Below are 24,731 nucleotides of genomic sequence, written 5' to 3' on the forward strand. Positions count from 1 at the left end.
TAAACAAACTGAGAAATATTAAAGCTGAGGATCAATGACTATGATGCAAAACTTCAAGATTTAGTTTTTAGAATGAACATAAAAATATATAAAAGTTTTTTTTCCAGGTTCCAGATGTTCCTGAAAACTGCTCTAAGATCAGAGTTTCTGTGGGATATCCAGTTCTAAACTGGTTAAACTGGTTTCTGTGATGGAAGCTGAAGTTTTCTCTGCAGTTTCCAGTTTTTATCTGTGGAGCTTTGAGGAACATTTTCATGTCAACAGAAGGAAGAAGCAGCAGAGAAAAGAGGTTTGAAGTGTCTTTCATGACTTCAAACCTGAACTGAAAATGATTATCATGTTTCCATTCTCAGACCATTTCTGGTTCCAGGATGAAAATGAATCAGAGAGAAAAAAGATCAACTTTCCAGTTCAATACAGTTCAGATCAAAACTCCATGAAGCCTCTAAATGGAGCCCAGTTTGAATTGGATCTATATTGATCCAAAGAGAGAAACAATATCAGACACTAAATGACAGACATGAGAAAATAAACAGGAGGAAAATCTTTGAGGTCAGAGGTCATCATCATGATCCAGTCAGAGTCTCTTTAGACTCAAAGTGCTGCAGCTTCAACCTCTGAGGATCAGCAGGACACAGAGACCATTCTCTACTTTACAGAGATCAGAACCTGAAGAGAGAAGGATGGAGAGAGCAGATCAGTGAGTGTTTCCAGCCTCTTTAAAGCAGCAGTGAGTGACACATCACATCCAGTAGATGGTTTCCAGGCTGCAGTCAGACTGATCTCAGAGCAGTGACCAAGATGAACCTGTTCAGTTGTTTCCTGTTGAACTGAGAGAACAAGCAGAAGAAGATCTGAGATCAGATCTGCTGCTGCCACAGTTTGATGAATGAGGACCACTGTCTCTAGACATGGTGGACGGCTGGACGCTGGAGTCCAGCTGGACTTCCAGGAGACATGGACACAACAACAACACTCATCTTCATACAAACACAGGAACACAGCAAGCTGCTGCTCCTCTGATTGGCTGATTGCTGCCTCTGTGTCCAATCAGGAAGCCTGAACCATTCTCCTTCCACTGAGAAGCTGCAGCTTTATTGGGAATACTGGAGCTTTGCTTTGATGCTGACTGGGTTTAGTTCAATATGCTGACATCAGCTGGATTCACTACAAACATTTACTTACTGAAGAGTCTTTACAAAACGCTTCAGATGCTGAACATATGAATTCATCAGGTTGTTTCCTCTCAGGTTCAGTTTTGTCAGTTGGAGGCTGTTGGACTTCAGAGATGAGGCCAGATAATCACAGCTGATCTTTGACAAACTGCAGTAATACAATCTGAACAAAGAAGAAAAGATGTGAGCTGAATCCAACAGGATGCAGGTTAACCAGTCCAACAGAAGCAGTTAAAGATTCTCACGAATATTAATGACAACATGCTGCTGCTTTAATAAAGGCCTGCTGACTTCAGAACCTGGTACTGGGTCATGGTGTGTTGGAGGGTTTTAGTCAGTAAAATCCTTCCAGGTTCTGATCAAAGTGTTAAAACATCAATCATTGATTATAGATTAGTTCCTCTCAGATTCCAGGAGCTAGAATTAACTTTTCTAGACTGGGTTGAATGACCTTTGACCTGCTTCACATGAGGGGGATTTCTACACACTGCGGGTCTGAATGCTGTCCTGTTCTGACCTCAGATCACCGGGTCCAACTTCGATTCCACCTAATTTTAATCTACCATCAGCATCTTTAATCTACTATAGCTAAAACACTACAACACCTAGACTATTTAAACCTGAACTAGATGATTATCAACTAATAGCAGAATATTTAAAACTAAGTGTGGGATTTGTGGAACTTCAATGAAGGGAGATTTCATTCTCTCTCTTTTTGAATCTTGACCTTTGGCCTGCTACACATGAGGGGGATTTCTACACACTGGCAGTCCAAATGCTGTCCTGTTCAGACCTCAGATCAGTGGGTGCAACTCAGATACACAGAGGGACTAAATTAAACTCTGGATCCAAGTCCAGGAACAAACTCAGAAAATATTTATTAGAACAGAAGATATGAACTTTGATTTATGATCAATTCTGTATAATTATTCATAGAAATATCAATAATTATATAATTAAAATACCTCAATGTATCCAGTCTGCAGCCTTCAGTCTGTAGAAAACCACAGAGCTCCTTCACTCCAGAATCTTCCAGGTTGGTGTTACTCAGCTCCAGTCCTGTCAGATGGGTCGGGTTGGACTTCAGAGCTGAGAAAAGAGAAGTCCAGCTGGTCTCTGACAAACTGCAGTTCAATCTGAATAAAGAATAAAAGATGTGAGCTGAAGCCAACAGGATGCAGGTTAAAACTGAAATATGAACAAATAAATAATAAAATTGTAGAAAATTAATTTCCCTGAATGTAAAAGAAACATGATGAACTGATTCTAACCTCTGATCCAGTCAAACTGGTTTAAAGAGTCCCAACCAGCAGAACCAGAGCATTTAATCAAAAAAGAAACTCAAAGTTTTTCTAAAAGTTTCTCAGGATCTTAAACTCAGTCCGATGTTTTTTTTCTCTCTCCATGTTTCCTTACAGGCTCTGTATTAGCTGACTGCTCTGTACCAGCATTTATCAACAGAGATATTTTATGTCTCCAGTTTTTGTTAATTAATCTATTAATGATATTTTCTTGCTGGTTGTATTTTAACTGCAGCTCATTGCTAAGTATGACAGATGTAAACAGTTTTATTTCAATCCATCTAATTCAGCGTTTTACAATATCCATTACAGCTCACATTCTGAAAGTTGACCATTTTCTCATTTTGTGGTGATTCAGTTACTAAACTATCAACTAGAAAATATTTAGTCTTTAGTCTGTGAGATTGATGTGGGTAGTTTAGTTCAAGTTCTGAATCCTTCATCAGAGACGGCTGCTTAAATGGGAACATTGTCATAAAGGAAAAACGGGATTGGGAAGATGAGTCATTTTTAAATCTATTTTCCAGGTAAACCACATGAGAATGATTTCAGTGAACTGCTGAAACTTGTTGAATACAAAGCATTACAAAGGTAAGATCTCATGTCCTGTCCTACAAAATAAGAGCTGAATCAAGATGTTTGAACAAAATGACTTTAACACCATAACCTGCAGTAAAGTCAGTATTTATTGCAGGATTGTTAATTAATTATCTTTATATTCTTTATGTCTCCTTATTGTCCAGGAACTCTGCCAGAAGACTGTCAATGTGCTGATAGAGTCTGACTGTCAGAACAAACTCAGATTTTCCTCTGGAAGCAGCTCTCAGTGGTTTGGAGGATGACTGACTTGGAATTTGCTCCATTAGTGGAATTGACACTAAAATGGACACTCATCACTTGCTTCCATTTTGCTTTGCTTCCTGAAAACATAAAACTCCTGCATGTGCTGCAGCTCCATATGAGCAGGCAGTCAAGTCCCCAGAAAGCTTCCCTGTTTCTAGGAACCATTTCATCCAGAGTTAGTCGACTTTCTCTGTCCATCTCTATCAGACTGTGAACCTTTAGTCTGAGCATGTGAAGAACCTCTCCTAACACACCTGGTTCAGATTCATGTGTTGCAGTCTTTGCTGGTTCTGTTGTCTGGGAGCAGAATACTCATGTCCTGAAGAACCTGCAGCCTGTTGATCTCAGAGAAAAACTCTGTTGTCTGGATTTTTTCAGACGAAGCTGAAGTTGGTTTCTGATTGAAGCTTCTGATTCAGGAAATGGATAAAGGGCGATTCCACCTAATTTAATCTACTATCAGCATCTTTAATCTACTATAGCTAAAACACTACAACACCTAGACTATTTAAACCTGAACTAGATGATTATCAACTAATAGCAGAATATTTAAAACTAAGTGTGGGATTTGTGGAACTTCAATGAAGGGAGATTTCATTCTCTCTCTTTTTGAATCTTGACCTTTGGTCTGCTACACATGAGGGGGATTTCTACACACTGGCAGTCCAAATGCTGTCCTGTTCTGACCTCAGATCAGTGGGTGCAACTCAGATACACAGAGGGACTAAATTAAACTCTGGATCCAAGTCCAGGAACAAACTCAGAAAATATTTATTAGAACAGAAGATATGAACTTTGATTTATGATCAATTCTGTATAATTATTCATAGAAATATCTATAATTATATAATTAAAATACCTCAATGTATCCAGTCTGCAGCCTTCAGTCTGTAGAAAACCACAGAGCTCCTTCACTCCAGAATCTTCCAGGTTGGTGTTACTCAGCTCCAGTCCTGTCAGATGGGTCGGGTTGGACTTCAGAGCTGAGAAAAGAGAAGTCCAGCTGGTCTCTGACAAACTGCATTTCTCCAATCTGAATAAAGAATAAAAGATGTGAGCTGAAGCCAACAGGATGCAGGTTAAAACTGAAATATGAACAAATAAATAATAAAAATGTAGGAAATTAATTTTCCTGAATGTAAAAGAAACATGATGAACTGATTCTAACATCTGATCCAATCAAACTGGTTTAAAGAGTCACAACCAGCAGAACCAGAGCATTTAATCAAAAAAGAAACTCATCGGACGTGCCGTTGTGGCATAGGGGATAGCGCGACCCATGTTTGGAGGCCTTGAGTCCTCGACGAGGCCGTCACAGGTTCGATTCCCGGACTTGCCGATATATGCCGCATGTCTTTCCCCATTTCCTGTCAGCCTACTTTCATATAAGGGACACTAGAGCCCACAAAAGATCCCCTGCAGGGGAGAAAAAAAACCTCTAAGTTTTCTATGAGTGGCAACCTGGATGAGGTGAGCTATTTATGCTGGTTCCTGATAATCAGCGGGAGACCCGACTTGGTAACTGGATCAGAACCACTCAGTTTATTTATTTATGGCCCTGGGTTCTTATTAAAGCTGCTGAAAGCCATTGGAGGCCATTATTTCTTAAGGAGACGTGACGTGATGAAGCATCATCACAGAGACGAGGCTCCAACCGACTGACAGCTGTAATACTGAAGAGGACTGTTCCTCTCTGACCCGGCCCAACAGAACCACAACTTCAGGACAAAGCTGAGGAACCTGCTGTTGCTTCAAACCTCACTTTCATTTATTTCATATAGATTTGCTTTTTTACAATCAGTCATTTCTTAGATGTGGTCATTAATTATTATTTGAACTTGTCAGTGTTTGTGGATGCGGCCCTGGCTCAACTCTGGAGGAACAACATTTCATTCTGGATGTAAAGATGAGAATCAGAAATGAGAAATAAAACAATCGGAGTCTTTCCCAAACCAAACTGAAACATCTCCATCATTAATTAACATCATTTGAATTATTTACTCATTTTTGTTCATCAGTCAAAAACATTTTAAAATCAGAAAAACAAAGTTCAATAATCTCAAAGTCTGAAATAAGAAAATAATTCATTTGTAAGGTAAAATGTTTTAGAGATTTTATTCTGACATTTAAACATATTGTTTTAAAAGAAAATATATTAACTCATTAATTAAGCCAATGATTGAAGAATCAATTCATGATTTTTATTGGATAAATAGAAAAAACAAACCTCAGCTGCTTCACTTTACTGACTGAACTCCCCAGGATCTCAAGCAGAGGCTTCATATCAGAGTCTCCACCTTCATATATGTAGATGTCACTTATTTCCAATTCAATCAGATCTGGGTTGGACTTCAGAGCTGAGGTCACAACTTCACATTCAGTCTTTTGGAGCCAACAGCCACCAAGTCTGTGATTAGAGAAGAAATAAAGTCAGTTCTAATGAAATCAATCTGGATCATATACAGACTAAAATATGATAACAGTGATGTCATCATCTGATCAACATCTGATCTTCAATTTACTGAGTTTGACCCGACAGAGAATCTGTGCAGTTCCTGATTAAAGTCCAGGTTCTGGTTCTGGTTCTGGTCCAGGCTTCACGTCCTCAGACCTTCAGCTGCAGTCAGATGTTGAAGATCTTCTATCATCTGTGACAGAAAGTTCAGTTTTCTCTGCAGCATCTGGTGGAGCCGCAGCATCAGAGTCTCAAAGGAGCTGAAGCAGCTGATGAAGAGACTGACTGAGCTGAATGAAGGAAACTACTGGAGATGATGGAGAGGAGGAGGAACTGCTCACAGCTCTGACTTGAACTAGACCGTTTGGCTTGAAGATCCTTGAGATCTTCCACCAAGCAGGAAGTGAGTTATAAATTAAGTGAGCAGAGCAGGAAGTCCAGCCTGCTGTGGACCTTTGCCATCTGTGGGTTTGTTTAGCCAATATCTGCTGCAGCTGCAGCATCGAGAATCATCATCATTAATAATAGTAGTATATTCTATAGAAACATAGTTCCCAGCAGCAGGTTATTAAATGCTGCCACAGAGGAAACTGGGAGCAGACCAAACACATGATGCTCCCAGTTCTGTCTCTGTTCATCTGCTGGATTCGATGCTTTAACAAAGTAGAAAGTGGACAGTCGTCAACCTGCTTCAGCTAAAAGCTTCAGATTGTTCTGGTCATCCTGCAGAGCAGCAGCAGAACTGGTCCTGCTGGTCCTTCAGGTCTGAACCGTCCTCTCAAACTGTTGATCTCAGAGGAACTGGGACAAACTTGTTGGAAGAGGAACACATGTTTCTGCAGTGGTCTGTCCATTGTCTCAGAGGAACAAAGGTTTGGATGTCAGAAGAAATTGTTGCTAAACTTCTAAAGAGCTGAAGACCAAAACCCCTGGAGGAGACAGAGAGTTTGGGTCCAGCAGCATTTTTCATGGTGAAGCAGAGAAAGTTCTCCCAACTAGAAGAGGCTGGGATGTCTAAAGTGTTGAAGCTCATGTCTCTCCAGGTCTTTATGGAGGACAGCTAACAGCTTCAACAAAGGCTTCAGATGAAGAGTTGATGAGGAAAATGGTTCCAGCTCTGGAAGCAGAGTTCTCAGAACTTTGGGATGATCTGACAGAAAGTAGGACTTTTTCTGGACTCAGACAACAATCACCACATCTTGGTCTTATTTACAAACTCAGAATTAAACTAGTGGGAGGAGGAAAAGTTGGGTCACAAAGTCTCTAATTAGTTTCCATTGGATCTTAGTGAAAATAGCAATTTTCTAGAGTTCAGGGTTTTCTATTCATTTCAACCTGAAAACTGATAAAAAGTTAAATATTTTTAAAATGATCAAAACATCTAAAAACTAAAAGCTGCAGCTGTCCTGGATGAGCTGAATGTTTAGATGTTTGAATGACTGAAATAGTCCAAAGGATGAAGGAAGTAGTTAAAGGCCAAAAACATCCAGAAGCAACGTGAAGAAAGAAGAAGAGACAGGAGGACACTAGTGATGAAACAGAATTCACATAATGAAAACATCTGGACTCACCGAGCCTTTCTGCAGTTCCTCACAGCTGTAACCAGTCTCCGTCGTCCATCTTCTGATGTCTTGTACTTCTCCAGGTCCAACTCATCCAGAACCTCTGACATCTGCAGCATGAAGGCCAGAGCTGAACAGTAAGTCACTGAGAAATACTTCCCTGAATCCAGCAGCCGTTGGATCTCCTGATACAATGAGAGGTCGTTCATCTCCACCAAACAGTAGGAGATGTTGATGCTTCTGTCAGGAGAGAATCTATCAGTGTTCATCTTCTTCAAGTTGGTGATGATTCTCTGGATGGTTTCTGGACTGTTCTCTGTTTGACCCAGCAGATCTTCTAAGAGTCTCTGGTTGCACTCCACAGTGAGACCATGAAGGAAGCGGACAAACAGGTCCAGGTGGCCATTTTCACTAGTGAGGGATTTATACATGACTTCTTTCATGAACTCATCTAGAGATGTTTCATTGTATTCTTCTCCCAGGAACATCTTGATCACCTCCGACTTCCTGCTGGTGAAACAGTGGAGCAAGTAGACTGCAGCCAGAAACTCCTGGATGCTCAGATGAACAAAGGAGTAGACGGAGATGTTGCGCGTCCCACTCTCTTTTTTAAACATTTCAGTGAACACTCCTGAGAACAACGCAGCATCTTTGATGTCAATGCCGCACTGTTTGAGGTCTTTGTCATAGAAGATCAGGTTTACCTTCAGCAGCTGCTCAAAAGCCAGTCTTCCTAGAGACTCAATCAGCTTCCTGCTCTTTGAACTCAAAATAGATTTTGTCTTTTTTCCTCCATCATACTTTTCCTCCTTGATGTTGAGTTGAACTAGCAGGAACTCTATGTACATCTGAGTCAAAGTCTGGTAGTTTTTCTCGCTCTCTGGTCTTCATCTTATCTTCCAGAACTTTAGCAGTGATCCAGCAGAAGACTGGGATGTGACACATGATGTGGAGACTTTTTGTTTTCTGGATGTGGGAGATGATCCTGTTGGCCTTCTCTTCATCATCTCTGAATCTCTTCCTTAAGTACTCCTCCTTCTGAAGGTCAGTAAACCCTCTGACCTCTGTTACCATGTCAACAAACTTTGCTGGGATCTGACTGGCTGATGCAGGTCGCGTGGTTATCCAGAGAAGGGCAGAGGGAAGCAGTTTCCCCATGATGAGGTTTGTCAGCAGAATATCCACTGACCTGGACTCTGTAACATCAGTCAGGATCAGATTGTTGTTGAAATTCAGAGAAAGTTGACTCTCATCCAGACCATCAAAGATGAACAGAACCTGAAACTTTTCAAAGCTGCTGATTTCTTTGGTTTCAGTAAAGAATTTATGAATCAGTCCTAATAAACTGAACTGTTCTTTTTTCAAAGTATTCAGCTCTCTGAAAGAGAATGGAAATATAAAATCAATGTTCTGGTTGGTTTTGCCTTCAGCCCAGTCCAGAGTGAACTTCTTTGTTAACAGTGTTTTCCCAATGCCAGCCACTCCCATTGTCATCAGTCTTCTGATTGGTTGATTTCCTCCAGGTGGGACTTTAAAGATGTCTTCGCTTCTTATTGTTTCTTGTTTCCTGGATTCTCTTTCAATCTGTCTGATCTCATGTTCCTGGTTGACCTCTCTAGTTAACCCCTCTGTGATGTGGAGCTCTGTGTAGATCTGGTTTAGAATGGTTTTATTTCCAGCTTCAGCGACGCCTTCAAAGAGACTCTGGAATTTCATCTTCAGAAACTCTTTAAGGTCAGACTGATACTGACCAACAATGTCTGAAAAAAGAAAGAAAAACAAACAAAATAAAAACAATTTGCAATATTCTAACAAGTAACTGGACTAATAAAGTGGTCAGTTTGGTTCTTCTTCATAAACTTCTATGAAGGAAACATAATTCAATAATTAGAGAAAACTCAATGAAAGTTATTCCAATGTCAGCCCAAGGCATAAGCAAACTAAGCAGCCACTCAGTTTGGACGGCTGCCCAAGGGGCCCCCTCAGTGGTGATTTATTTATTTTTAATAACGATTTCTATGTCATCACAATAACAAAAACACACAATTTCATCATGAAGTGATTTGTTTTTATAATATATTTGATAATGTATGTAGAAATCATTATTTTATGGAGAAAAAGAAAAAAAAAAGCCGTGGTAGATACGGCACATTTCGCCGGTAACATGAGCTGCCATGCAACTTGCAGTGCGCATCCAAAGGTCTGGTCAGAAGATAAGTCGGCAAAACAATGTCTCAAAAAAGGACTTATCCTTCAGGGAGAAAGAAAAGAGGAATAATAGAAAAAAAGCCAAGATAAAGGTATGTTTTAATGTGACTTGGTAATGTAATGTTTATAAAAGAGATTTGTGAAGCTGCTAATAGAAAATTAGCTTTATAGCGACTTTGAACGGTTCAGTTCAACAGTCAAACATTTATGCTAGCGTCTTTGTGTGAAGCTGAGTTTTAACTTGAAATTAGGTGATTCTCCTGCTTGGCTCTATATTTCTGAGGTTTTTTGGCTTCAAAACACCGTGTTTGATAACGTTTGATAAGAATAATTTAAACTTCTCAATGTTTGACATTGTCTAGCAAAATGTTTTCCATGAGGCTACATGGCTTCTGCATTAATGTATCAATGAGCTACTCTAAGTTGTAGTTGGTGATATGTTGTTTGCTCCTGATCATTTATGTGGCTAAAACAAACAATATTTTTACATCAACTTCTAAGTTATGTGAAACTTCAGTTAAAATCATTTGAAGGCTCAGAATCAGTCCAGTACCAGTACCAGTCCATATTCTCAGGGGAGAAAGACTCACCTGGTGTAAATTAAAATTTTAGCTATTGGGGTTATGCTTAAGAGAAATTAATTTAATCAAAGAATGTCATGAATATGTGTGTAGGGCTGCACCGATTGCAGTTAACTGTAAACATTCAGACATGACCTTGTGGGCCGGTCTGTCAGTCACACCTCTCACTGCATAGCAGAAGAGGACAGAGGCTGATTTTTAGACCTTTGCTGGCAAAAATAAGATCAGGGAATAAGATGGGCTTCACAAGAGCTACTAAAGCCACATAAATTAAATCTCCTGTTTGTCCCTCTACATCCAGCAGCAGAGATGCGCTGTGCAGCGGGTCAAGCTCATCATGCAGGGCAGGTCCAAGGCTTTATGAGGCCTTGAGCAGAATCTGACTTAGGGGCCCTCTGGCTGCAAAGAACATCAGCACCACTAACAACATTTCACCATGGATTTAATTAAATCTGGGAGAGGGGGCCTAGTTAACTGAGCAGTCAAATGTAATTGTAGTTTACTAAGATGCATTAATAAACAGATAAAACTCAAAAATTAATCTGAGAGCAATACACAATTTCAGTTTTTTAAATGTATCTATGCTGAAACCATTAAATCAAATTTAGCAGCATTGATAGCATTGGTCTTAATTCATTTATGCCTTGGGGCCAGCTCTAAATGTGTTACATCGTGTTTTCAGATCCACTAACTGATTACTTAATTTGGATTTAACAGGAAATAATTCATATTTACATAATTGATATTTATTTTAATTTTATATGTGGGCATAAGTATTGTTGCCAATGTCTTGGTAACATAATTACCCAGTTACATTTTACGTTTCCTGTCAATTTAACATCTTTTAATACAAAATCCCGGTGGACCCCTTGTGCGCCCCGACCGCCTGGCTCGGCAAGATTTCTGGGGGAAACCTACACCGCTACTCAGATATACATATTCAGGCACCTGCACCTTTAGGTGGCGCTGAGGTAGAAAATGTGTATTTCAGCTTAAAACTCGAAAATTGGAACTCACATTAACACAACTCATCTGCAAAGTTTCTTAGAAAAATCACTGTGCAAAAGTTATTGGTCTAATGTTTTTTTTCACCAGAGAACCATGAATATTGCATTATCCAAAACCAATCTCGCGCTCTAGGATCAACTCTGAGCCCAATAAAACCAGGCACAAAATACGCTAAGGAAGAAATGAAAAAGTTATCGTGCTGGATTTTTGATTTTTGCAAAGGTAAAGGTAATTTTATTTATATAGCACATTTTCAGCAACAATGCAATACAAAGTGCTTTATAGGAATTAAAAGGAAATACAAACAAAATAACAAACAAAAGGAAACAGCAAAATAATAAAAAGCTAATAATGATGATCCAAAGTAAATAAACTAGATACTCCTATTCAGGGTTGGTAGATAAGTATAAGTAAGTAATCTCTGGTCTAATTCATTTTCTGGTTTGGAAGAATAGGAGTCTAAAAAGTAGTTGATAAGGTAGTTTTTCTGGGTTCCCTGTCAGGCAATCCCTGTTCTGGGTTGCTAAATAAGTGTAAGTAAGTAGGTATCTTCTGGACTTCTGGAATGCTAGATAAGTATAAGTATTCTCTGGACTTTCTAAGTGTGCTCTAAATTTGTAAAAAATAATGAGTACTCCACAGTTTCTAAGTCATAATAAAAACTAAATGTTCCTGTTCTGGAAGAATTTTTCCTGGATTCTAAGTTTGTTCTAATTTCTTTTCTGGGTTGCAATAATAGGAGTCTCTGCATCTAAATAGTGAGAACTCAACATCAGCTTTAAACAGTTTCATCCACATGCTCACTGCCACACATTTACAATTTAAATTTAAAAATATATTTATATTATGCACCTCCATGGTACTCAGGTTACAGCTTTGTAGTGTCTTTAGTTGAATGAGTACTTCATTTCTTATATGGGAAAGAAAGCTTGTCCTAATCAAAGCCCATCCAATATATTCCATGCTTTTCACTACCAACATGAGTATCTCAGTTATATAATAATGAAATACATTATACATATTAATATTGTCATACCTTTAACAACCCTTGACATGTTTTATTGTCAGTATAGTTGAGCCTTGTCTGACTTTATCTACATTAATACCAAGTTCACTTTTTGTTATGATTCTTTTTGATAAATGTTCGGGATTAATCTGCCAAAAGAATCTCTGATCTTCTGCGGTTCCAAAAATCATCCATCCATTTTCTAAACACTCTTGTCCCTAGTGGGGTCAGGAGGTGCTGACTCCTCTCCAGCAAACGTTCCGGGCGAGAGGCGGGGTCACCTGGACAGGTCGCCAGTCTGTCGCAGGGCAACACAGACAGATGATTTTACAACCATGCACACACACACTCACACCTAGAATTTGGAGAGACCAATTTTTTGGACTGTGGGAGGAAGCCGGAGTACCTGGAGAGAACCCACCATGCACAGGGAGAGCATGCAAACTCCATGCAGAAAGACCCCAGGCTGGGAATCGAACCAAGACCTTCTTGCTGCAAGGCAACAGTGCTACCAACTGAACCACTGTGGAGCCCTTTCCAAAACCCAACAAATGGCAATTTGTTGTTATTTGGAAAACTTTTTTCAACATGTTGACATCGAATCAAAAACAGCTGATGTCATCCAGGAGGAACAGAGATTCCTGCCAGAGGGCGATACAGCCAAGTCTCTGGATCCTCTGAGATACTGGACAACAACAATACCATCTATCCAAACCTCTTCCACCTTTCTTTACATTCTCTTTGCTCTCCAGCCTCTGGCCATGTGACCTGGGCCATGTGACCGGCTGTTTTCTACATCTGGGGAATTTTATCAAAAAAGCAAAACAGACTCTATTTCAAAACGTTGGAAAAACTTTTTTTTTAATAAAAATAAAATCCCAGTCCACATGCGTCCTAATTCACAAATTGTTTGCTGCTTCCAGGCTGCAGGAACTTCAGTTCTGATGGTTCTGACCCATCTGGTGGTTTTGAACAGTAAGTGGTGTCTCCAGCAGGGGACACTGTCCTAGTCAAAGTCTCCCTGATTGTCCTGAACCTCCTGATCTGGTTCCTCATCTTCCTCACTCATTACATCCCATTGACCTTTGACCTTCTAATCAGCCAATAATTGCTATTGATCACCACCAATCATCTGATTGGAAAAATCCAACATTTATACCACTGACCTTTGACCTGGAGATGAACCCGTTTCATCATCAGGATGACTCGTTTCCTGACTCTACAGGTGTAGATCCCGCTGTCTGCAACTGAGGGACGTTCCAGAGTCAGACTGAGGTCTTTAGTCTTCAGTGGATCGTCATTCATCCTGGTTCTGTTGCTGCTGGTCAGGTTCTGTTCTTCAGGATCATCAGAACCATTCAGATACACATGGACCATCTTGTTCTCTCCGTCCCTCCACTCCACTCTAGCGCCTCCAGGCAGGTAGACTTTGGTTCTGCAGGGCAGCAGGACAGACTTCACTCCTAACTCCACCTGCACCTGTGGAGCTGAGAGACAACAGAGGACAAGATGAGACAGACGGACGGACGGACAGACAGAGTTCCTCCTGGACCAGGGTGGACCCATCGGGTCAGAGACCATGAAGGTGTTTCTGGTGGAAATGTTTCCTTGTAACTGAGACGTTCAAGTCAGAGAGAAAAATCCTACAGCATTGGGGATGCAATGTTACATCCCCAAGACTGTTCGGGGGGATGTAACTGTTCTGAAGGCAGGACTGAATTGTAGTTTCTATCTTCGCCACTAGGGGGAGCAGCAAATTTTGAGTAATGTTTTGTTCAGATGTGAAATAATGTTCAGGAATCAGTGCAGATCTGCAGAAATTGTGTTTGTAGGTAGTTTATGTGGTATTTATGAGAGTGTGACCATCAGACTGGTAAGATACAGTCTATTTGTGTTTAAGAAGAATAATGTTTGTATTTTATTACTTTAGACCAGTGGTGCCCAAAGTCGGTCCTGGAGGTTTTAGTTTTCTCCCTGCTGGTAGTAACAACCTTTTCAGCAGGTCAGTGTTCTTAGACCTTCTAACGAGCCATCATTTGATCCAGGTGCGTTAAACCAGGGAGAGAACTAAAACATGCAGGATGCCAACCCTCCAGGACCCACTTTGGGCATCCCTGCTTTAAACATTTTCTGTTTGCTCATTTTGCCCAGAAGAAGCTAAGTTTTACTTTAAAATGGTGAATTCTGTTATGTTTAGTTGCTCTCTTTTACTTTAATTAACTTTATTAGTAACTAATAAAACATCCAAACACTGCCCACTTCCACAGTCCTTCATGAGAGGGATAGACTTTAAATCCTGCTGGTAGTTTATAAATCACTGAACGGATTAAAGATCTGTAGCTGCTGGATCAACCTGCTGGTTCTGGTTCTGCTCTACATCCAGAACCAGAACCAATCATGGAGAAGCAGCATTCAGCTTCTATGCACCATAAATCTGGAACAAACTTCCAGAAAACTGAAATACAGCTGAGTTCCTTTAAAACTAATAAACTGTAGAGACAGCAGCTGCTGGTTCTGATTCTGTTCATGATGTTTCTTACTATGCTGCATTTGATCTGAACATGAATGAACAGAAAGATTTGAACTGATGACAAGATGAACCTTTGACCTCTGACCCCCAGAATAGGAAACATTCAGACTCACCTGGCAGGAAATAATCTTTAAAATGATATAAACCGCCTGCAGAGACGATGAGAACCAGAACCAGTAAAACCAGCAGAACCGTGGCCCAGGATGGAAAGGGTTCTGTGGAAAAACAGAGAAAGATTGACCTCACTTTGATCTTTGACCTTCATCAGCAGCGCTGACCTGATGCTCTGACCTTTCTTTACATATTTCAGAACCACAGTGTGTCTCAGGATGTCCTGGTCTCTGTAGACGGTGCAGACGTAGTGTCCATCGTCTCCAACTCTGGGATTCCTCAGAGTCAGGCTGACGTCTCCGGTCCTCAGGAAGTCTTTATTCATCTCTGTTCGTTCTCGGTAAAAACCGTCCTGGTTTCTTTGGTTGCTGCTTGAGTGAACCATCATAAAATCTGGTTCTGACTGGGTCCACTCCACTGATGTGTCCTCAGGAAGGTGGGATGATGTTCTGCAGGGCAAGACGACAGAATCTGACCCTTCAGTGACCATGACCTCCTGCTGATCAACTGAGAGGAAATAAAGAACAAAATGAGCAGAAACAGTTTGGATCATTATTTTGGTTTGATGTCATCATTCAGATCTACAAAACCTGTTTGTATTGTGGAAGCTGAAGATGAGAAACACAAATACAAATTATTCCTGGAGATTCATCCTGTAAATGTTCAGTTTATACAGCTGGTCAATGATCATCAGAAAATGAATAATAATGTAAAAAGTGAAAAAGGTCATGATAAATCATGTTTTATAATCTTAATAAATATAAAGTCTTTTTAAGAAGTCATAAAATGGTGCTGAATATTTTTCTAATTCATTTTATTTATTTTTTTTAGTCTGATATTTACATGGATGTGTTTCAATAAAGCTGCTGTCATTAAAGAGCCGACTGCTTTACTATTAATGAAAGACTAAAATAGTGAATGAGCTCCGTTATGGAGACTTCCGGCTGACTACAGTACTGTATGCATGAGTGAAATTTCCTTATGTAAACAGTAACATACATGGTGTCTATATTTATAAATCGGATTAAGTCAGTGCCTCACCAACTATGAACCTCACCACACGTCACTGCGAGTTACAGAAACTATGAACAATTATTAATTTTCTCATTTCAACAAATTCATTCATAGCATAGAACTTTAAAATAGGGTGTGCTGCTTGTTTGTCTGACCTTTGACCTTCAGGTGAATCTGTTTCAGGTTCAGTTCTTGTCTTCCATTAGAGATGCTGCAGGTGTAGTTTCCTCCATCAGACTGCTGAGGTTTCCTCAGAGTCAGGCTGAAGTTTCCAGTGTCCAGAGCATCAGGATTCATGGAGGTCCGGTTTCTGAAACGCTGGTTCTGGTTTTTAAGATCGTCACCATTTTCTCTCCGTAGGTGGACAGAGTTAGGACTGAGATCACTGCAAGTCCAGATGAGTAACGGATCTTCAGGTATTTGATCAGAGTAAACGCAGGGCAGCAGGACAGACTCCGCCCCCTCATTAACCTCCACCACTCCACCCAGAGCATGCTGGGAAACTGGGGACACAAAACCAGGGTTTAGTGTGTAGAAATAATGTTCAGTTATTCACTAGTGATGAAAGATTTCAGTCTGTCTGCTAAACAGCTCAGTGATACTGAACTCTTATTTGGGTAGCAATGATCTCTGTTCATGTAATATGTAACTCACATTAAGCAATATGTCATAAAACTGACAAAATTGCATTAAAATAGCTGTTAAAATTAAAAAACTGAAAGACTGAAACAGATGAAACTCAAGAATCATGAGTGTATTCTTTTAGAGTTGCTAGTTGTTTTTTGTTATTTGCAGTAATCCTACTGTCAGTTTTCAGGTTGTGTTTTATCTCATGGACTGATTTGATGATAAAGATATTTGTTTTAGTATCTTGGGAGTGCGGTGACTGTTGGGGCAGAGATTTTGTTTCTGTGACTTCCTGAAAAACTAAAATTCTTTTAACTTTATTTTTCTGGGATTTCTGGTCCTGATTCTTTATAGTTACAGAATTTAAACCTTCCAGTAACTTTCAGTCAGTTTCTGCTGTGAAACTGATGTGTCTTTGTTGATCAAACAACAATTTGGAAATTTCTGTATATTCTACATATTTTTTTATTACTTCAATAGAACCTCATTGTGAGCGGTCATCTCAATAGGGGCTTATACACAATTACACAGTCTTAACCCAGATATCTAAAAATGTAATTCTGGTTAGTCATAAATACATTCAAGATATTGGTTAAAGGATTTAGGATTAGTTGAACATGTTGGCCTAAATATGTTGAAATTTTTCTGTTGACTAAAGAATTGCTGTTTGTGATACAAAAAACTCATAATCACATTCTGAATATCATCCATAGATCAGGTTTGTTTTTCATAAAACCAGCAAACCAGATAAGAACCGGACCCACCAGAACCTGATTCCCCATTAATGGTCAGACCACCATCATGCATCAGCAGCAGAACATTATGACCACCAACCTGTGAGACCAAGGTGAATTCAGGAGAAATAAACTACAAACTACAACCACTCAGGTGGCCATATGGATTCAAATGAACATTTATGTGGAAAACTGAAGACAGGAAGGAAAACCAGAATCTTTAACATCTGCAAACATTCATCGCTGGTTTCTGAGGTTAATGTTTCTGGGAGCTAATGTCCAGATTACTGGTTCCCAGATCAATGGTTCTGATGCTGACAGAACTACAACCTGATAGAAACTAATAGAAAACATCAGAAGCAGATCAGCTGCTGAACCCAAACCAGAGAAATTAAATCCAGACAGGAAACAGCAAAGTGGAGCCACTGGTTGGATGGAAGAAACCAGAATCCAACAATAAACCAGTGAGATCTACTGGGAGGACTTGTGAGAGATGAGTAGCTGGTACCAGAATCAACAACCAGCTGATGTCACCAGGGGTCAGTTAGAGAGAAGAATGGACCAGAACCAAGAAGCTCTGAGGCTGATTAGCAGCTTGCAGAGAGACTGGAGAGGATGAGGAGCAGAGAGAGGAAGGTGATCTTACCGAGCAGAAGGATCATCATCATCATCATCATCTTCCTCTCAGAACACACAGAGAGGCTTCCATCAGATCCCAGCAGCGGATCACCTCTGACACCAGATCACAGTTTCTACTGGAACCAGCAGAGACACACAGAGGGGGAGGAAACTCCACTGCTGACTGGCTGATTCAGATGCTGCTGAACCGGTTCTGATCCAGATCAGTTCCGAGGAAAGGTGTGGAGCTTCAGTTTCCTCATAGTTTTAATGGAGTTCAATCATTTCTGTCTCTGTGCTCCACCAGGCCCGTTTACCAGTTTCAGTACCTGATCAGAACCCCTGAGTGTAAATCACCTTGAGAAATAACGAGATGTGGTTATATAAAAACAGGCTTTAATGCTGAAAATGATCAGGTGTTACAAGTCATACATGTCATCCAAATGGATCAGAACCAGAGTTACATTTACTGTCCAGCCTGGGAAACATTTAGCAAACCTGATGGATGGAACCATGTCCTTTTTCTGCTTGTCCTTGTCCATCTTTATGTTAATGAGGAGAGCTGCCGGCTTTGTCCAGCTCCTACTATTGGCCAATAGAGCTTTGGAACCAAGGTCACTGCGTAAGACTTTGTGGGGCGTTTACGTCTCGCGCAGTTGCTCGGTGCCATCTTTCAAGGCCACAGACCAAAACAAACTTTATCCAGGTGATTTTATTGTGTTCGTTTAAAGTTGAATGAGTTAAAATGGAATAAAAATGCGTGTGCCTCATATATACAGTTTTGTAGAACAATTTCACACAGATTTTTAGTCAATGGGGCACACAATATGGAAGTTATTGAAGAAAACATTGTATTATTTAATATTAAAATTATTTAAACAATTGAATATGACTTAAAATTTTAATAGCGGGTAGTGTGTCTCATGTAAAAGCATGAATTACCACTTTTTTGTATCTGGTTTGAATCCAAGCCTAGGACATTTCTGCATGTTCTCCCTGTGCTTGCATGGCTTCTCTCTGGGTACTCTGGTTTCCTCCCACAGCCCAGAAACAGGACTGTTCACATTTGAAGAGAAGACAGATTATTTTACTAGTTGAAAACATGGCATAGCTATTGCATTAAACTTTTAATGAATTCAGTTTATTGGCACAATTGTCCTCTTTTTGTTGGAATGAATATGCATAAAAGCAAGATAGAAAAATTAAATTGTTAAACTTAGTTTGGAACCACAGTCTGAGCTAAAAATACACTCAAAAAAGTAAACAAAACCAACTTCACATGTAATAATCGATGGACAGGTATTTGAATTTACTTACTTTGTGCATACTCCCTGCACAGTGCATGAATTCAAATAGGGATGCATACCTTGAAAAAACACCTCATGAAACTTTTGCTAACTAAAGCTACTGCTACGTCAGCCAACGTCAAATTAAAAGCTTCATGTTGAGGAATGTGTTGAGGGTTTTCTATCTAAAAATAACATCTTACATTTTGCTACTTGAATATAAATGGCTGTAAGAGACAATAATGTGTCATTTCACTACTTTCGTTATTAGCTTCTGAATAACGAAGCTAATTACGAAGCTAGCTTCTGATGTTTTTCAGCAGTTAGCTTACCAGATAGCAAGCACTTTCCCCTGGGGTGTAGCTGTAGATGTGACAGACAACACAGCGGTAAGATTTTCCTGTTCAAAAATTGCTGAGGAGTGTCAGGAACGTTTGCCGAAACTTGAAAAATGCAAAATATCAGCTGCTTTATCAGCACGTCGATAATATTGGTGGACTTCAGCTCAATTGGGTGTTTAAATCACTCTGATTTGAAGTATATGTGCCCTTGTGAAAGGAAAAAAAAAAATCCACTCCTAATTTGTTTGGGAACATTTCCAACCACTTCACAACTCTGTACTGAAATGGGGTCAGAAATAAGGATGCAAAATAAGTATGACATAGAAGAATTTGATCTGAATCTGACTCATAAAGCCTCTCATGCGAAAACATAAACTTACATGTACTTTTGAGGAGTATTTAAACATTCTGACATCTTGTACAACCTCTGCTCTATGACTCAACCTGCAGACATGAAGCATGACTTTAAACACTGGAAGCGTTCTCATAACATCATGTCAGGCATTCAGACAGGAGAGGCATCAGTAATGTCTTACCGCTGTTTGCTTTGCCAAAATATACACAACTTTTGGATGGAAGTAACTTCATGAGTCTTATTTGGAAAACTCACCCATGGTTGCTAACAAACAGAAGAAAAAATCATTCCCAGAAAAAAACCAACAAAAAAAAACATGAAGTCAGCAACACAGATTTTCATAATCATGCTCCAAAAGTTCATAATGTTATTTAAGGTTAACCTTTATGCTTCTGATGCTGAAAACTGATTTACCTTTTTTGGTCACTTTTAGTTAAAATTGGTCAAACACAAACTAAAACCTCTATTTCCAAGATTGTTTGACTTTGTTTGACTTTGGGGCAGCTTTTTCTTTCTCTAAGATCCAGCTACAAAATGGATTTAGATTCCTGCATGTAAAATGTTCATCACACTTGTTTATTTTATTTTGGTTTAAGAAAACAAACAATGTGGTTCACTGCAAAAATAATAAATCTGACCAAGCATTTCTTGTCTAGTTTCTAGTGCAACTATTTTAGCACACTTGAAATAAGACAAAACTAACTCATAAGTAGATTTTCAGCACGATATGGGAGCTTGTTTTAAGTAAAAAATGTCTTAATACTGATAAAAGACAAAGTATTAATTCCTCTAGTAGATTATTTTACTTATAACAAGACATTTTTTTCCATGTTATAAGTGAGCTTAGTTATCTCCACACCAGTTTGTCTTTTGATGTTAATTTTAAGCTTTATGATTTTTGCAGGAGTACAAAAAAAATCTATGCCACCTTGGAAGACGAGAAAAACAGCAAAAATGAGTCGGTCCTGTTTAACCTTTAATTTTCCTGCAGATATTTCTGTATACGTTCAAGTGATGACAGGCCATGTCAGTTAAGCCTTTTGCTGAGTCACACAGCTTAATGGTGAAATTAAAGGGAGGGTTTAAAGCATGTTTTGGCAAAACGCAGATTAAGTGTATATTTTACCTCAATGGTGTCATTTCACTATAGAAGGATGAGAAGCTGCACGGTTGCTTTGTTACAATGAAAAGCAATTTTTAGATTGTTTAGGTGATTTTAAATATGCAGTTAAAATTAGATATTTAACATATAGTAAAGTGCGCTCTATAGTCCAGAAAGTACGGTACATACTGCACTTTGAAAATTTTTCTTCTTTCTTTTTTAACTATTTATAGTTTTTGTGCCACTTCACAATCATGCTGCACTTTGTCAAGTGATCCAAAATGTAAAAAGGTTCAATTAATTAATTTACTTTTGCATTATGTGCAAAAAGGAAATGCTTTCTGAAAACATTTATACTTTTTTTTTATTCTTATATTTTTATGGTTTTAACAATAATATTTCTCTATAGGCTGGATTCAATGATTTTACAATTTGACCTAGAGAACAGTGTTGATCCTCGTCTTTGTATGAAAGTGTGTTGTGGGTCCCTCCTGTGTCCAAAGGTGGAATTGCACTTCAATATTTTCCACTTTTAATTTAATAGAAATATTTTCTAACAACATTGGAGAAATATGACACAGGTCCGAATCACTACAGTGACAACACCCTGTCACAAAGTGTTTTCATTCAGTGTTTTAACCTTATGTGTTACTAAAAGCCCTATATGGTTATCCATATATGTTACAATGTCAGTGGATAGAGTTCAAAAACTTGAGCCATGATTGGATCAGAGGATGAGGTGGAGTTTTAGAGAGAGGAGTTGTGCCTCTGGAGACCATGAGTTGGTGTCACAGCTCTGTAGGATGCAACACATTTTTATTTTACTTCTGGTACATTTTATTTCATTTCAGTCAAGAACAGAAAAAATGTGCAGAAAAAACTATGTCTCATTATTGGCTTATGTTATAGTTACAGTACCAAAATGTTGAATCATGTATCACACTGCAAAATGGAGATCAAAGTTGGCAATGCAACATTTTTTTTTACCATTACAGTTATGTTGCCACCCCACCAGAGGAACATGAGATAAGCCCAACTCTTGATCTGTTCATGGTGAGTCAATAGTTAACCAAAATTATCTCTGCTGCAACTTGCAAACAGTCTGTTTCATTCTCTCTTTTCTTCCAGCTTAATGCCAGCCAAAGTGTTTTTTTACCTCCAGCTAGCCTCCCTCCCTTCTATCTTTCTTCACATCACAAGCCCTCCACTTGTTACCCAATGTCAGGATTTACTCCCCCAAGTCAATCACCTGTTCCTCTCCTTTTCTGCCTCTCCTTAAGCCTTTGGCCACAGAAATTACGCAGACGGCCAAAGCTCCAGTCTCAACCTGCAGCAGCTGGTCATAGCAACATGAGGAAAACGTAAGTCAGCACAGGCCAGTGCTGCAACAGCAGGAATAACTCAAAAAGAAATAGGATATAGAAGGCATGAACTCTGTAGATACATTTCTGAGAACAGAGTTGAGGATACCCTGTAAATACAGCTTCTGTACAATTTGTAACATAGGTTAATCAGTTCCATGAGGGGGAGAGAGAAAGCTCAATCAATCTAAACTTTATCATATGTTGCATAAAGTCATTGAGACGTAATGTGAACATGGTGTCCACATTGCTATATCTAGAGCTGAGGTCTCTTCCACCATGGAGATAAATCTGCACCAAAGTAGCAACCTTTATTTAACCAGGATAAAAACTCCTTGAGATTAGAAATCACTTTTATTAGTGTCCTTGATACACACACATGAACTATTTCTGCTCTTAAATACAAACACTAAGCCAGACAGTCATTCAAAGTGAACTTGCTAAGCCTGGAGTTCGGAGAGTTTCTTTTAGTGTTGTCTTTGCATGTAAAAATACTACACCTTTCTGTAAACACGACACTCCTTCGTGAATGAATTATCATTATATTTACAGCAACTGGTTTATGGACAGCACCTTGCAGAGGAGTTTACACATTTTATCATATTTAAGGACCTAAAATTCAAAGTATTTCATCAGTCAGAAACAGTACAAGTTCTTTATATTTTCAGAAATAGATTCTGAATTCAGCAGTGATCAGAAGAAGCCTGACATCCATGTAAATACTCACATGAAAGTATTTGTCCAAAAAAATTCTCAACTAGGATTAGAACAGTATTTGGTAAAAAGGCTACTTACGTACAAATAACTGATTTAACATTTTAAAATGTTCTAATCAGACAGACAAGAATATAGAGTTACACTTAAAATCTGGTATTTTAAAGACTAAAATAAATAGAAAGTATACATAACATGACTGCAAAATAAATTTAGACAGAGGAGACTTTACTTTTATTTTGCCAACACAAAACTTTTGAAACTGATATTTATAGTAGGTAAAATTACTCTTTTCCGATAAACACATATCGGAAAAGAGTAAAGTACTTCCAGTGACGATATGCCTGGCTTACTGGATCTTCATGATCTCCAAATGGAACTGCAAGTTTACCAGATGGAAAATGACATTGGGACAAAAGTTTGTGTTCAAACAAGAAGTCTTGAATGCGTCTGGTGCATTTTCATAAAATAGCTTATTCATTCGGTGAAGTTACTTGCCGTGGGTAGAGTAGTAAGAAAATCTAACTAAATCAGAGCAGTGATGCTTCATAATAATATTATTCAAGTAAAAGTAAAAAGTGTGGTGTAGTGAAACTACTCCTAAACATGTGACTGAGTGAATGTAACTTGTACCTCCCACCTTTAGATGGGTATGAATGCCTAAACACTGTCTTTGCAGTAGATTTTAAATTCTATTTTCTTTTCCCATTGAGAAACATCTCCAAACAGCAATGACATATTTATCTCAATATTTTCAAATTAGCCCCAGAATCTGTCCCTACATTGCAAGACATTTCTGTCTGGCTGCATTTGTTCCACACTCCAACAAAGGTTTGCAGAAATCCTGCAATGAACTGCAGTTTATAGGCAGTTTCCTGAACTTTGACTCTGTTGATAAACACATGAAGAAGGCCTGAATGTAACGTTCCCCCTGAAACTGGATAAACCCAGAACTGCACACACCAAACTGCTCCACCGAAGGTCATCGATCAGCCGTATCTCAGAGTGTGTGTTCGGGTGTGTGGGCGTGGGCGGGGGTGTGCATGTGTGTGTGTGTGTGTGCATATTTGTGGGTTTTGTGAGCTGTGTAAAGCAAATGTGACAGGCATGCGATTCAGTGGCAAAAAAAATAAGGTGTTAATGGTTAATCTGGAGAGATGTAATGATCCACATGTAGCTGAGGCTTTAAATCTGAAATAAACCTAATCTGAGGTCGGAGGTGATTCTAGCAACTACAAAAAAAGCAAAATATTTTAATGTAATCATCTAAATGTTTAATGTTTTTTAGCCATGTCTTTATTTTGACTGTAGTTGAAGTGTGCAGCCAAAGGATTGACTAATTTCTGCACAAATTAAAATAAAAGTTAACTGTTATCACTTGCGCATGGAGACTTAAATCTTCAACATGCTTGTTTTTTTAAAGATTTTAATAAAAAACAGGACAACCAATTAAAATAAAATATTAATTCAAAGGAATGAAAACAATAATAAACTATTTCTACTTGGCAAATTGGTGAGGGGGGGAGGATCTGTAATGCATAACAAATAAAATAAAAACACAAAGATTTTTTTGTTTTTCTTACCTTTTTTTTGTTTTTTGCTTTTCAGTATTTTGCAGCACATTGCCAAACATTTCCCAAGGACTGCAGCTGAGAAGCAGTGCAACCCTGAAACAACACAGACTGTACTTTCCCCAGGGAATGTGGATGAAAGGAACCTGGTTTAATATTCTTGGGTTTTTTGAATAGATTACAAACATATATGCAGAAGATTTTACATGAAGCTACTTTATTCTCTTA

General features: G+C 38.9%; 2 long non-coding RNA genes and 1 pseudogene across 2 annotated transcripts; 2 read left to right on the forward strand and 1 right to left on the reverse strand.

Moving 5' to 3' along the window:
- Positions 1-618: 618 nt before the first annotated feature.
- On the reverse strand, positions 619-18,027 carry LOC116730403 (NACHT, LRR and PYD domains-containing protein 3-like; annotated as a pseudogene).
- On the forward strand, positions 1,317-24,655 carry LOC116730450 (uncharacterized). Its single transcript, XR_004341324.1, has 3 exons — positions 1,317-1,477; positions 14,835-14,845; positions 24,646-24,655. It is a non-coding gene; the product is annotated as an uncharacterized LOC116730450 (long non-coding RNA).
- On the forward strand, positions 21,851-24,639 carry LOC116730451 (uncharacterized). Its single transcript, XR_004341325.1, has 3 exons — positions 21,851-21,910; positions 22,138-22,218; positions 24,541-24,639. It is a non-coding gene; the product is annotated as an uncharacterized LOC116730451 (long non-coding RNA).
- Positions 24,656-24,731: the final 76 nt, after the last annotated feature.

The sequence above is a fragment of the Xiphophorus hellerii genome, chromosome 12, assembly GCF_003331165.1.
Source record: "Xiphophorus hellerii strain 12219 chromosome 12, Xiphophorus_hellerii-4.1, whole genome shotgun sequence".
In the NCBI taxonomy this organism is placed as follows: Eukaryota; Metazoa; Chordata; class Actinopteri; order Cyprinodontiformes; family Poeciliidae; genus Xiphophorus; species Xiphophorus hellerii.